The sequence below is a fragment of the Phalangium opilio genome, unplaced genomic scaffold, assembly GCF_054372755.1.
Source record: "Phalangium opilio isolate 3A_F unplaced genomic scaffold, DU_Popi_V2 ptg000075l_1, whole genome shotgun sequence".
Classification (NCBI taxonomy): Eukaryota; Metazoa; Arthropoda; class Arachnida; order Opiliones; family Phalangiidae; genus Phalangium; species Phalangium opilio.
The window spans coordinates 2,278,071-2,291,982 of NW_028324184.1; positions in this window are offsets into that span (position 1 = coordinate 2,278,071).

Sequence of the window (13,912 nt, forward strand, 5' to 3'; positions counted from 1 at the left end):
CGTGCATAAAATCAGAGTGAATAGCCCCTCGATGCGCTAGCCTAAACAGTGATAAAATTATTACCCGTATAAATTTACTTATGTCGTAATTGTAATATTCCGGCGAATCGAAGAACAGATAGTTTTAGTGATTATCCCCTCGATGAGTTTACAACATAGACTTATGCCCATGCACACTTTTCGCTTCTTACAAATTTCTAACATTACGTACTTAACGCTCATATAATACACGTACAGAAAGTTTTAGTTTATGACATAGACTTATGCCGACGCTAAATTTTAGCATCTTATAAGTTTCTAACATGAACTTATGGCCAGAAGTGTTTGAAAGAGAACGAATTCGGTAAAACACCCAATAATTGTAATATCCCGGTGCCTTAAGACTATTCTATAAAGAACGTCAGTAAATACTTGCTTTTGCTTTCAAAAATTTCCCTCGATTTCTTTGAATGTTGAAATAGGGGAGCGTGAAACTCTTATTGTCGACGGGTGAGAGGAATTTTTAAGGGAGAGTATATGGCATAACCTAACTCTCATAATTCCCTTCCTTTTAAGTAGACCAACGAAAAATATCAACTTCACCACAATTCTTTCCCTGTCACTTTCCCTTCAATGACGATCGAAAAATTATATACTGCCACACTACTACTACGAGAATGACAACAGGGCAGGTCAAACTAACAGCCTCATCGTAGATGTACATCATACGATGTGGCTAAAAAGGGCAAATATTTTGGAAAAAAGGCACCAATAACAATTAGATGCCTTATTTTCCCAATTATTTGTCCTTACAATTAGGTGCCATTTTTTTTCAAAATTATTAATAATTATAGGACATCTTTTTCAAACTATTGGCGCTAATAGTTCGATGCCACCTTTTCCAAACTCTTTAACATTAAAATTAGGTGTCACCTTCATAAAAATACATCTCTAAATATTAGTTGCCACCTTTCCTGTGATCTAATTAAGTTAGTACGGTACTATTTCGTGTTAATAGATTTAGTGCAGTCATATCTAGGTAACGTTGGGTAAGGTCACGTTACGTTACGTTAGGTAATTAATGTGGAATTTGTCAGTATAGAAAAGACTAGCTTTTTGGTGCACTATAATAATTTATTAAATTATCTATTAAAAATAAAATTATTTACTTCTATATATTTTTTTAAAAAAAAAACATCTCCACTTTAATTACTAATTTTTGGAGAAATTACTTCGAACGACATAATATAAATAAGTATAAATCGGTCTACGTGGAATCGATCAAAAGTGCGATTATTGATCACCAAAAAATCGATCAATTCGACACTAATCAGTTTAAACTAATGAGTTATATATTAAGAGAGGTATGAAATCTTACCTTTCAATTCGATATTTAGAATCAGTCTCGAGGTGATTTTAATATGTAAGTATTCAATTATGTCCTAAAACTCAAGGACATTACAATTTAAATGTAATTTGAATTAGTTTCCCTAAACTCTTAAGACCGTCACGCATGCAACCCTTCTAAGAATCTATGAATATTAATTTGATTCGGCGCTATTTCATCCCAAGGTTTTGTAAAAGGATAAAAGAGCTTTTATATCTGCTAGAATAGAACACGGTAAAAGTGAATAGAGGGATGTCGCAATGGTGTACAACACGTGCATGTACGTACAGCTGGTTTTCGGTTAAGATTGATGCACGAAAATAATTTCAAATTTAAATTAATACTAGAATTTTTGTTAACTTTCCATTTTTAACATGACTAGGCCTAAAGGTCTGGGAAAAAAGTGACCGTTTAGTTTGACACTGATAAGGTAAATTTGAGCTGCTTTGAGTTTGAAATAAAATGTCCAAACACAAGAGTTTTAATACTCCAGGAAGATAAGTATTGAACTTTTATTTACAAACGCGAAATTAGATTCATTTTATTAAAAAACCAGGGATAGATTTAATTTAAGAAGTTGGAATGGAGAACAGAGTAATCTGGGCACGCGTCAAAGTCCCGGACCCCTTTCCATGGGACGGAGGGGTATGAAAGAAGAGGCGGGTCATAGCGACAGAGGTACTTTTCGCCTTCCCAGTCAGCAACGTCATCAAAACGTAGTTTAAGTGAGCCAATAAGATAATTTAAACTTTTCGTTACGTGTTGGAGTGAGGAACTCTATATTGGGCTACGAGTCGGACTGAAGTAAATACTAACCTTTGTCCATTCCTACTTCTAAAATTAAAATCTATTCCTGCTTATATATTTTTTTAAAACGCTTTTCTACTTCAATTTCTGGTTCTTTGAGAAATTACTTCGAACGACATAATATTAATAAGTATAAATCGGTCTACGTGGAATCGATACAATAAAATTGGATTATTGATCACTGAAAACTCGATCAATTCGACTCAAAGGAGTTTAAGCTAATGAATTATTTATTAGGAGAGGTATGAAATCTTACCTTTCAATGCGATATTTAGAATGCCAGAGATAATACGTACTCGAATCAGTCTCGAATAGTCTAGGTGATTTTAATACGAAATCCTATGAACCCACAAATATCAATTTGATACAGTGCTGAGTGCTATTTCATCTCAAGGCTTTGTGAAGATGAAAAAGCTTTCACATCTGCTAGAAGAGGACACGGTAAAAGTAAGTAAAGGTATGTTGCAATAGTGTACAGCACTTGTACGTACGTACAGCAGGTTTCGATTAAGAATGATCCAACGAAAATAATTTCCACTTTTATTAAAAAAACGAGTTTTTTTGTTAATTTCAGTGAATTAAAAGTTTATTATAAAAGAAATTAAACCATTTTTATTACTATTAAGAGAAACGTAACCGTTTAAATTGACACTCATGAGGTTAATTTGAGCAGGTATGAGTTTGAACTAAAATGTCCAAGCACAGAGTTTTAATAATCCAGGAAGAGATATGGTTCGTATAGTTTTATTTACAAACGTACCACGAAATTAATTTCATTTTAAGTTACATCATTAAGATGAAATTTTTAAGTATTTCCTTTTCTTAAGGAAAATTTGTCCAATCTAATACAATCTTTTTTAGGTTAGGAATGATTTTCACAATCAAAATATTTGATAAAAAAATCTCGAAGTCATTCGGATGGTGTGACAAATTTTGTTGTTAAATATTTTTTAAGACATTGCTAATTATAAAAAAACGTCTTGGTTTGGACCAAGGCCGAAAAAACAAACGATATGTGTGAGGTTTATCAATTGACTGAAGTTTCAGATATTGAAATTTTTTTCTAGTTATTTCTATCCACTCAATCCTTAATCAATATTTAATTCAATCAACTGATTTTACTGTTAATCGATCTAGTCCCTCTAAATTAATTGAAAAAATTACATATCTACGCTTTTTCAAGAACAATTACATTTTCCGAAAACATTTTATTATGAAATTAATTATTTTGAAGGGAGTACGTGTTGAGGGATCAGTATTGAATATTTGAAATGTTTTACTGGATGTCTAAAAAGAGCAAGCGAACTTTGGTATAACTCGAATGGAAAATGTAAATATTTAATAGATGCCAGGGATAGATAGACTTTTTTAAGACGGAATTCCCAACGGTTAATATTTACTTCAGTCCGACTCATAGACGAGTACATAGCCCCTTCCTTCAACACGTAACCAAAAAATTAAATTTTCTTATTGGCTCACTAAAACTACGTATTGGTGACGTTGCTGACAAGGAGGGCCAATAATACGTAATTCCTGTTTACATCTGTCGCTATGACTACGACCCCTCTTGCGTTGTACCAGAGCCCACTCGATCCGCGCTCCCGGACGCTGCGCTGCTCGCGCTATATAGCGCGAGCAGCTTACGTCGTGATGCGCGTGATCGAGTGGGCTATGGTTGTACAGAAAAGCATCTTTACAGGGGTTCAAAATGAAGCTGTCTAAAAGCAAGGGCACGGAAATTATTCGGGAATTGTTTTTAATAGCAATTAAGAGGTAGGGAATTTATTGCCGGTGTTTTGGATTTGGAGTACATCTGTAAAGGGTGAAAAGTGTTCGCTAATTCTTTCTAAAGCCAATCATGTCTACTATCCTCATAATTTTGTAAGCGAATTTGATGAAGTTAACCAAGGCTTAGTGAATGGCCAGGAGTTTTGTGAGCTTAGTGTTTTGTTAAAACCTGTTCGTGTTGTAATATCTATGAAGGCTTTTAAAGCATCACTACAACTTCATCAAAGAGAAATAAATCGTATTTCAAAATGTGTTTTGATTTCAAGCCCTATGTCTTGTGTTACTTCCATTTTTAAACAATGTTCTTTCAAAAATTACAATCGGAGCCCAATCCATTCCAACTTGGCAGACGACGTTTATTTGACCCGGATATACATACAACGCCATAATGAAAATAAGACCCGCCTCTTCTTTCATACCCCCCCCCGTCACGGGTAAGGGGGTCGTGGACTAGGACGCGCACCCGAATAACCCTGTTACCCATTCCGTCTTAAAAAAGTCTATCTATCCCTGATGCCAAACCAGGGTGTTGCGCGAATTTATACATTTAATTTCGTATATCGAAATGCTACATTTCTATTGTCGCCTCTATGAAGGTAAAATTGCACTGGAACTTCCATTTCCGTACTTTAGAATTTCTTGGTCATAACTCAGTCTTCATTTGAAACGTCACCACCCCTTTCTACATTGTTGGCGCTACTTTTACACCGGTTTCATATTACGCGTAATCATTTTAGCAAGCGTAAAGATCATTTCGGAAAGCACAGTGGCGAGGCCACCATTGGGGTGTATTCTCCCTCGCACCAAGGGTCATCGCCAGACGGTGCCAAAGTTCACTACGGGCAGGAGGCTAGTCAACTAGCACTGCCTATAGCGGTGTTTCTAAGCGAGCGAGAGAATGAGAGAAAACCCCCCAATGGCGGGGTCACACCTGTGTTTTAGTTTCTCTGTATGTAATTTCCAAAATGGTCCACTCACTTACAAATGCACACCGATTACACTGAGTGATCGGTCGTTCGGGCGCTAGCGAGTGTCAAGCCATAACCATAATCATTCATGTACACGAATGTTTTATAGTGTTGGGTTAATAAGGTTGGTGGGCCAGTCCGGAGTGTCATGTACCGTTTACTAATGTGAAAAGGTTTCGATCTATTGGCTGGGTGTGTTGCGACGGCTCAGATGACCCATACACTGGAAACACTGGTTATTATAAAACGCCATATATTGGGAAAATAGAGGAAGGGAAGGGGTTTCGGAGTTAAATGTGACCTTCTTGGCATAACTAGTAATAAATGATGTGTTTAACCATATTATTTCCGCGGGAAATGAATATAACAAGTCATTGGTAGTGGTACTGAGAAGTATTTCTGTTTATGTGATCTTTACCCTTTACCACACAGGATAAACTTTGTTGCTTTGTCTTAAGTAGACGACATTCACTGTAAACGACAGTCTTATCAACAACTTAAAACAGATTTAAACTTCTTTTGGTGCAAACTTGAAAATTTGTCAAGCCAGCAACAATTAAAACTTTGTCCGTCAAGGTGCTAGCAAGTTAGTGTGGATCGACACGAAATCCCTTCAAAATAATTAATTTCATAATAAAATGTTTTCGGAAAATGTAATTGTTCTTGAAAAAGCGTAGATATGTAATTTTTTCAATTAATTTAGAGGGACTAGATCGATTAACAGTAAAATCAGTTGATTGAATTAAATATTGATTAAGGATTGAGTGGATAGAAATAACTAGAAAAAAATTTCAATATCTGAAACTTCAGTCAATTGATAAACCTCACACATATCGTTTGTTTTTTCGGCCTTGGTCCAAACCAAGACGTTTTTTTATAATATCTGTCACTTCAGTCTTAATGTAATTAAATTTTGAATAATTATGTTTGCTTTACAGTCATACCATTGCACTTTAAAATATAACGGTGCATTCAAACGCCATTTATGCTGTTTTTTCCTGTGGCAAAAAAGACATCATTTAGGGTGTACTTTAACCCCTTTTTTATGATCAATTCACGCCATTTTCTAATATTATTTGCAAGTATTGAGGAAATATTAGGCATTTATGCACCATTTACAGTGGTTTTTAACATCTTTTTTAGGCAATCTGTTGAACTTCTAATATTAATTAATTTAATGGTGTTAAAAGTAGGGAAAAAGTACGCTTTTATTAAACCAAGTGAAGTGAAAAACTGTGAAATAGTTGTTAAATATTTATTTTTTCCATATTTAGCACCACGTTTATGGTGTAAAACAAACCCGTTAATACACCATTTCAAGTCCCTGTTTACCCATTTAAAGACCCTATTTCCCCCGTTTTAAGGCCCTATTGACCCATTTCAAGTTAATTGTACTATGGTAATTAACCGCTTACCTGCCTTACGACCGAATTCCCATTCGGCTGAAGACTACCGCAATTTGGCGGTTTTGGATTTGGTCTAATGGGACAAACATCTTGGCTTAATTTATAATTCTATCTACGCCCGTTAACATCTGATTAACTTATAAAGATTGAGTGGTTATGTAAAATGAGCAAAAATCCCATCTATTTTGTAAAACATTAAGCAAAATTTATTGTTTAGAAGAATGAAATATTTTTAAGTCGCAGAAATGCACCGTTATAAAGCGATTCGCTTATTTTAATTTTTAAGTCAAATTACGTAACACTGTAACGAACTTAAACGAAGTTTGAACATAGCATGAGTTCCCAAAAATAATTTTCTAACGTAATATAGTGCCTATATTATTACATATTATCAGAAGTAATATAAGAAACCTCCCTACGGGAGGGAAGTATACAAGGCGCCATAGGCATAACGTTAAAACACGCGAGACATCCTCGAACCGCCAAATACCATATTCAGACACTATTGCTCACGGACAAGGTACGGTAGATCTTAGTCCTCTGATATGGTCGTTGGAATTGGGAAAGAGGAAAAAGCGCTTCAAAGTAGTGTAGTCTGCTTAGCCGTCTGTCGTAAAGAAATAGAAGATTCCTGATTTTGCTAATAAATATTCACATACGGTTATTTCGGAACGAAAATCTAGTTTGTTGTGAAGCCAAGAAGAAGATGAAAATTATGAATACAAGAACAAAATTTCGAGATAGTTAATAACACCATTTTAAAATCTAACTATGTATAGTGTTAGTCATATACCTTGGCAAGGTAAGGGTTTAATTCAAATTTTATGCTAAGACCTATGAAAATCCTATAATCGAGTCACTGCCTGTTTATTAATGATTGATTATCATCAAAATCTAAAAATGCTGCATGAATTATTTCATTGGAAAAGTTTAAAATTACAATGAGTCTGTGAAATTGACTTAACTTAAGCAGCCGACGCAATCGCGAGATCAGAGAATGTATTCCTACGCTCTACGCGGCGCGGCCCTATTTTTTAAACTTTGTTTACGGCCGTATAAGTGCGCGGGGACATTCGCGGTACGAGGATGTATCGGGAAAAATTCGCCTTTGTATACTTTCCTCCCGAAGGGAGGTTTCTTATATTACTTTTTACCTCTCCGAGTGACGTATGTCACGGAGAGGTTCTGTAACGATCGTGTGTGTCCGTGTGTGTGTCTGTGTGTGTGTGTGTGTGTGTGTGTGTCTGTTGTTACACCCACGTGACCGCGTTCGCACTTTCCAAATCGGAGCAAACGTGTTCGCCATTTCCGAACTGCTTTCACAGTCACGGAAATGGCTCCTCTACTTGAGTTCTCACACCACCATCTTCTGGTCTTTTGTCCATTCCACACGGACACCAGTCTGTACTTACTGGCTTCTAATCACCACCATCTTTTAGTCTTTGTCCATTCCACATGGACACCAGTCTGTACATACTGGCATCTAATCACCACCATCTTCTGGTCTTCGTCCATCACACACGGACACCAGTCTGTACATACTGGCATCTAATCACCACCATCTTCTGGTCTTCGTCCATCACACACGGACACCAGTCTGTACATACTGGCTTCTAATCACCACCACCTTCTGGTCTTCGTCCATTACACTTGGACACCAGTCTGTACATACTGGCTTCTAATCACCACCATCTTCTGGTCTTTGTCCATCCCACTTGGACACCAGTCTGTACATACTGGTTTCTAAACACCACCATCTACTGGTCTTCCGTCTATTCCAAATAGACACCAATCTGTCTCATTGGCTTCTAACTCCATTGTCATCGTTTGGTTTAAGACATTCGCGGCGATCAGCTAGGGTTACGAGAAACGTCTAGCCTCCCTATGGTGGGTTGTCCACCAAAGGTTTTCGCAATTGCGGTTGTTCTTGCTTTTAACTGTAGTTCGACACCCTTATATACTACCTATTTGAGTAAGGCAAAGCAACCGGCGTATGCTTCATTTCAAACGCCAATATTAGTCAAGTCTCTGAAGAATGTTTAATTGTTCTTTATCAAAACGATGTAACGCTCAATAAGGCGAACAACTAACGAAGAAAATATTTAATATTAATTATATTTATTTTAATATTTAAGATAATCTTGTTTCTCAACTCAAAATTAATACGGAAAGATTTAAAAAGCAGTCTATGTTTTTGTCTGTGTGTGTCCGTCCATTGTTACACTAGTGCGTCGCGTTAGCAGTTAGCCTTGTGTTGATATGTTAAGAAATCATACAGAACCTTAATATTCCCTTTTTCTATAATATAAAGTGAATATGTGGAAGTATTTTTCGTAATTATGAAGTATTTAGTACATTTGTAGCTTTAAAGCTCTGTTTCATTTTGATATTCCAAAGATTTTTTTTAATATTGTTATTTGAAATGGCTGTTTATATATTACTTAAGCTATACTACATCTGTATATAGAATAATCCTTGATTTAGTGATTTCACGAAGAAAACTAAGACCTAAACTCCGGCGGGTATGTCCAGTATTTTCCGCAATAGGCTTAGAGAAATAAAGAGTGAATAATTGAGGCCTGAGGTGAAGTAAACTTTGGGCTTTGATTTTCGTGTCTGAAATGAAGAGACATTAACGGTTCAGAGTGAGCCGAAAGTTAATTACACTCTTAAATAATCAGGTTAAGATTTTATGATAGAAGAAAAGATCATGGTGGCAATTAGACTAGTAAAAGGGCTAATGGTAAATAGGTAGTAGCTACAGACTTTTTATTCTCATTATGGTGCGCATTGACTATTAGTGCGTCTAGCTACAATTTAGCTCTGGTGTTATATAATGTTGACATTCATGTTGGCAAACCAAGAATATTGTTGAGGTGAGACGAGACGATAGTGTTTACACTGCAAACCAGTTGTGAATGTAGCTATCAGAATATACGGTAAACAGCTGAAGCGTAGAGTTCATTTCCTGTTCTTTTCCCCATTGATTTATCCTTATTGGATGTAAAATGTCGTCTGCTTTTCTGTATATTCGCTATGCTTGGAATACTGTTTCAATATTTCGTAAATTTTTACTTCAAAAAAGAGAAATAATTCCATATCTAGGTAAATAAGTTTGTAGTAGTAGACCTCTTGACTCGGAGAGGTAATATTTTGGTTTTCCCAACTTGTGATATTATTAAAAGCAAATATTTTTATTTTTAAACGCTGTCAACGATAAAACGTTTGTTATTATTGAACTTTTTTTTATTAAATTTACAGCATTTATAGGATAAATAAGAGGCACAATGCTTGAAATTTGTGTCTCAATGAAACGTAACCTAACTAACATATGCCTTACCTTACCCGACCTATAAAACAAGCAATATTTTCAACGTTTTTAGTTGAAGGACCTTGAAAAATAAACGATTTTTTGGAAAAGGCCCGCGTTGTTTAGTAATGACCTAATATTAATCTCGGTTTGTAAAATAAAAATAAAATTTTTATGCCATGAAATATTTTCCAATAAGCAATAATTGAAAGCATGTATTTTTAAAAAATTGTGCATACAAAACTCAGAAAGGTTTTTAAGTGATGTTTTAAAAAGTAAAACATGCTCATTATAAAAACCAATCTGACTCCATTAGTTGTTGCCCAAAAGAGTTCATTTGGATAATTTTAACGGCATTAACTTATAATCGTGTTCATTCAGGATTGATATAATAAGAAAGCCTTCAACGTGTACATACACAATAGGAAAGGTAGTGAAGTCCCACTGAACAAGACTATAAATATTCCTGTAAATCAGGCGTATGGTCCTGAAATGGGGTGAACAGGGGTTTGATATGAGATTAATAGGGGTTTTAATTTGGGACATGAAATATGGGTAAATATGGACTTGAAATGGGGTAAATATGGACTTGAAATGGGGCTAAATATGGACTTGAAATGGGCTAAATATAGACTTGAAATGGGGGTAAATATGGACTTGAAATGGGGGTAAATATGGACTTGAAATGGGGGTAAATATGGACTTGAAATGGGGGTAAATATGGACTTGAAATGGGGGTAAATATGGATTTGAAATGGGGGTAAATATGGACTTGAAATGGGTGTAAATATGGACTTGAAATGGGTGTAAATATGGACTTGAAATGGGTGTAAATATGGACTTGAGTGCTCATTTAATTGTAAAGATTAAAAAGGAAAATTGAGACTGGGTGAAAGATAAGTGTAGTTTTAATTTCCTTGTGTCCCATTCGACCGAACGCGTTTCCCATTCAACCGAAAACAGCCCAAATGTGCGGTTTTGGGAAAATATATATTAAAATTTAAAAAGCAAACGTTTTCACCTTTTTTAAGGAATTTTTTTACCCTACAGTTTTCGTTGTATATATATATATTGATGTTTGAAATGCAAAATTTAATTTTGAGAGTGATTGATAATGGAGAGAATTGCATTGTTTTGGAAAAGGTGGCACCTAACTATTAGGAGAATATTTTGGAAAAGGTGGCAGCTAATTAGTAGGAGAATGTTTAGGAAAAGCTGGCAGCTAATTAGTAGGAGAATGTTTAGGAAAAGCTGGCAGCTAATTAGTAGGAGAATGTTTAGGAAAAGCTGGCAGCTAACTATTAGGAGAATATTTTGGAAAAGGTGGCAGCTAACTATTAGGAGAATATTTTGGAAAAGGTGGCAGCTAATTAGTAGGAGAATGTTTAGGAAAAGGTGGCAGCTAATTAGTAGGAGAATGTTTAGGAAAAGGTGGCAGCTAACTATTAGGAGAATATTTTGGAAAAGGTGGCAGCTAACTATTACGAGAATATTTTGGAAAAGGTGGCAGCTAACTATTAGGAGAATATTTTGGAAAAGGTGGCAGCTAACTATTAGGAGAATATTTAGGAAAAGGTGGCAGCTAATTAGTAGGAGAATGATTAGGAAAAGGTGGCAGCTAACTATTAGGAGAATATTTTGGAAAAGGTGGCAGCTAATTAGTAGGAGAATGTTTTGGAAAAGGTGGCAGCTAACTATTAGGAGAATATTTTGGAAAAGGTGGCAGCTAATTAGTAGGAGAATGTTTTGGAAAAGGTGGCAGCTAACTATTAGGAGAATATTTAGGAAAAGGTGGCAAGTAATTAATAGGATAATAACCTCACCTAACCTAACCAAACCTAACCAAACTTACAATTTCCTTCTCTGGGTTTGAACCCGAGCCTCTGAATTAAAAGCCTGATATTCTACCATGCTGCTGCGGTGATTCGAAATCCTCACAGACATTAAATTAACTAATTCTTTCAAATAAATTCCCATTGAGCAGAAACCCGCCATTGGGCTGGAAATTTAAATATATTCTCCATAAAAAACCAAAAAGCGGTTTCGGTCCAATGGGACCTTTAATTTTAATTAAATAAGGTATCCATGAATTTAACCAAAAAAGTGGTGTTTTGGGATAATTTCACCTTAATTTTATTTAAGTTTAAAGGTTTATCTCGATTAAGTTTAGTTTTTAGGTTTATCTCGATTAAGTTTAGTTTTTAGGTTTATCTCGATTAAGTTTAGTTTTTAGGTTTATCTCGATTAAGTTTAGTTTTTAGGTTTATCTCGATTAAGTTTAGTTTTTAGGTTTATCTCGATTAAGTTTAGTTTTTAGGTTTATCTCGATTAAGTTTAATTTAAAGGCATATCTTGATTGTTTAATTTAAAGGCATATCTTGATTGTTTAATTTAAAGGTATATCTTGATTGTTTAATTTAAAGGTATATCTTGATTGTTTAATTTAAAGGTATATCTTGATTAAGTTCAATTTAAAGGTATATCTTGATTAAGTTCAATTTAAAGGTATATCTTGATTAAGTTCAATTTAAAGGTATATCTTGATTAAGTTCAATTTAAAGGTATATCTTGATTAAGTTCAATTTAAAGGTATATCTTGATTAAGTTCAATTTAAAGGTATATCTTGATTAAGTTCAATTTAAAGGTATATCTTGATTAAGTTCAATTTAAAGGTATATCTTGATTAAGTTCAATTTAAAGGTATATCTTGATTAAGTTCAATTTAAAGGTATATCTTGATTAAGTTCAATTTAAAGGTATATCTTGATTAAGTTCAATTTAAAGGTATATCTTGATTAAGTTCAATTTAAAGGTATATCTTGATTAAGTTCAATTTAAAGGTATATCTTGATTAAGTTCAATTTAAAGGTATATCTTGATTAAGTTCAATTTAAAGGTATATCTTGATTAAGTTCAATTTAAAGGTATATCTTGATTAAGTTCAATTTAAAGGTATATCTTGATTAAGTTCAATTTAAAGGTATATCTTGATTAAGTTCAATTTAAAGGTATATCTTGATTAAGTTTAATTTAAAGGTATATCTTGATTAAGTTCAATTTAAAGGTATATCTTGATTAAGTTCAATTTAAAGGTATATCTTGATTAAGCTTAATTTAAAGGTATATCTTGATTAAGCTTAATTTAAAGGTATATCTTGATTAAGTTTAATTTAAAGGTATATCTTGATTAAGTTTAATTTAAAGGTATATCTTGATTAAGTTTAATTTAAAGGTATATCTTGATTAAGCTTAATTTAAAGGTATATCTTGATTAAGTTTAATTTAAAGGTATATCTTGATTAAGTTTAATTTAAAGGTATATCTTGACTAAGTTCAATTTAAAGGTATATCTTGATTAAGTTCAATTTAAAGGTATATCTTGATTAAGTTTAATTTAAAGGTATATCTTGATTAAGTTTAATTTAAAGGTATATCTTGATTAAGTTCAATTTAAAGGTATATTTTGATTAAGTTCAATTTAAAGGTATATCTTGATTAAGTTCAATTTAAAGGTATATCTTGATTAAGTTCAATTTAAAGGTATATCTTGATTAAGTTCAATTTAAAGGTATATCTTGATTAAGTTCAATTTAAAGGTATATCTTGATTAAGTTCATTTAAAGGTATATCTTGATTAAGTTCAATTTAAAGGTATATCTTGATTAAGTTCAATTTAAAGGTATATCTTGATTAAGTTCAATTTAAAGGTATATCTTGATTAAGTTTAATTTAAAGGTATATCTTGATTAAGTTCAATTTAAAGGTATATCTTGATTAAGTTTAATTTAAAGGTATATCTTGATTAAGTTCAATTTAAAGGTATATCTTGATCAAGTTTAATTTAAAGGTATATCTTGATTAAGTTCAATTTAAAGGTATATCTTGATTAAGTTCAATTTAAAGGTATATCTTGATTAAGTTCAATTTAAAGGTATATCTTGATTAAGTTTAATTTAAAGGTATATCTTGATTAAGCTTAATTTAAAGGTATATCTTGATTAAGTTTAATTTAAAGGTATATCTTGATTAAGCTTAATTTAAAGGTATATCTTGATTAAGTTCAATTTAAAGGTATATCTTGATTAAGTTTAATTTAAAGGTATATCTTGATTAAGCTTAATTTAAAGGTATATCTTGATTAAGTTTAATTTAAAGGTATATCTTGATTAAGCTTAATTTAAAGGTATATCTTGATTAAGTTTAATTTAAAGGTATATCTTGATTAAGTTTAATTTAAAGGTATATCTTGATTAAGTTTAATTTAAA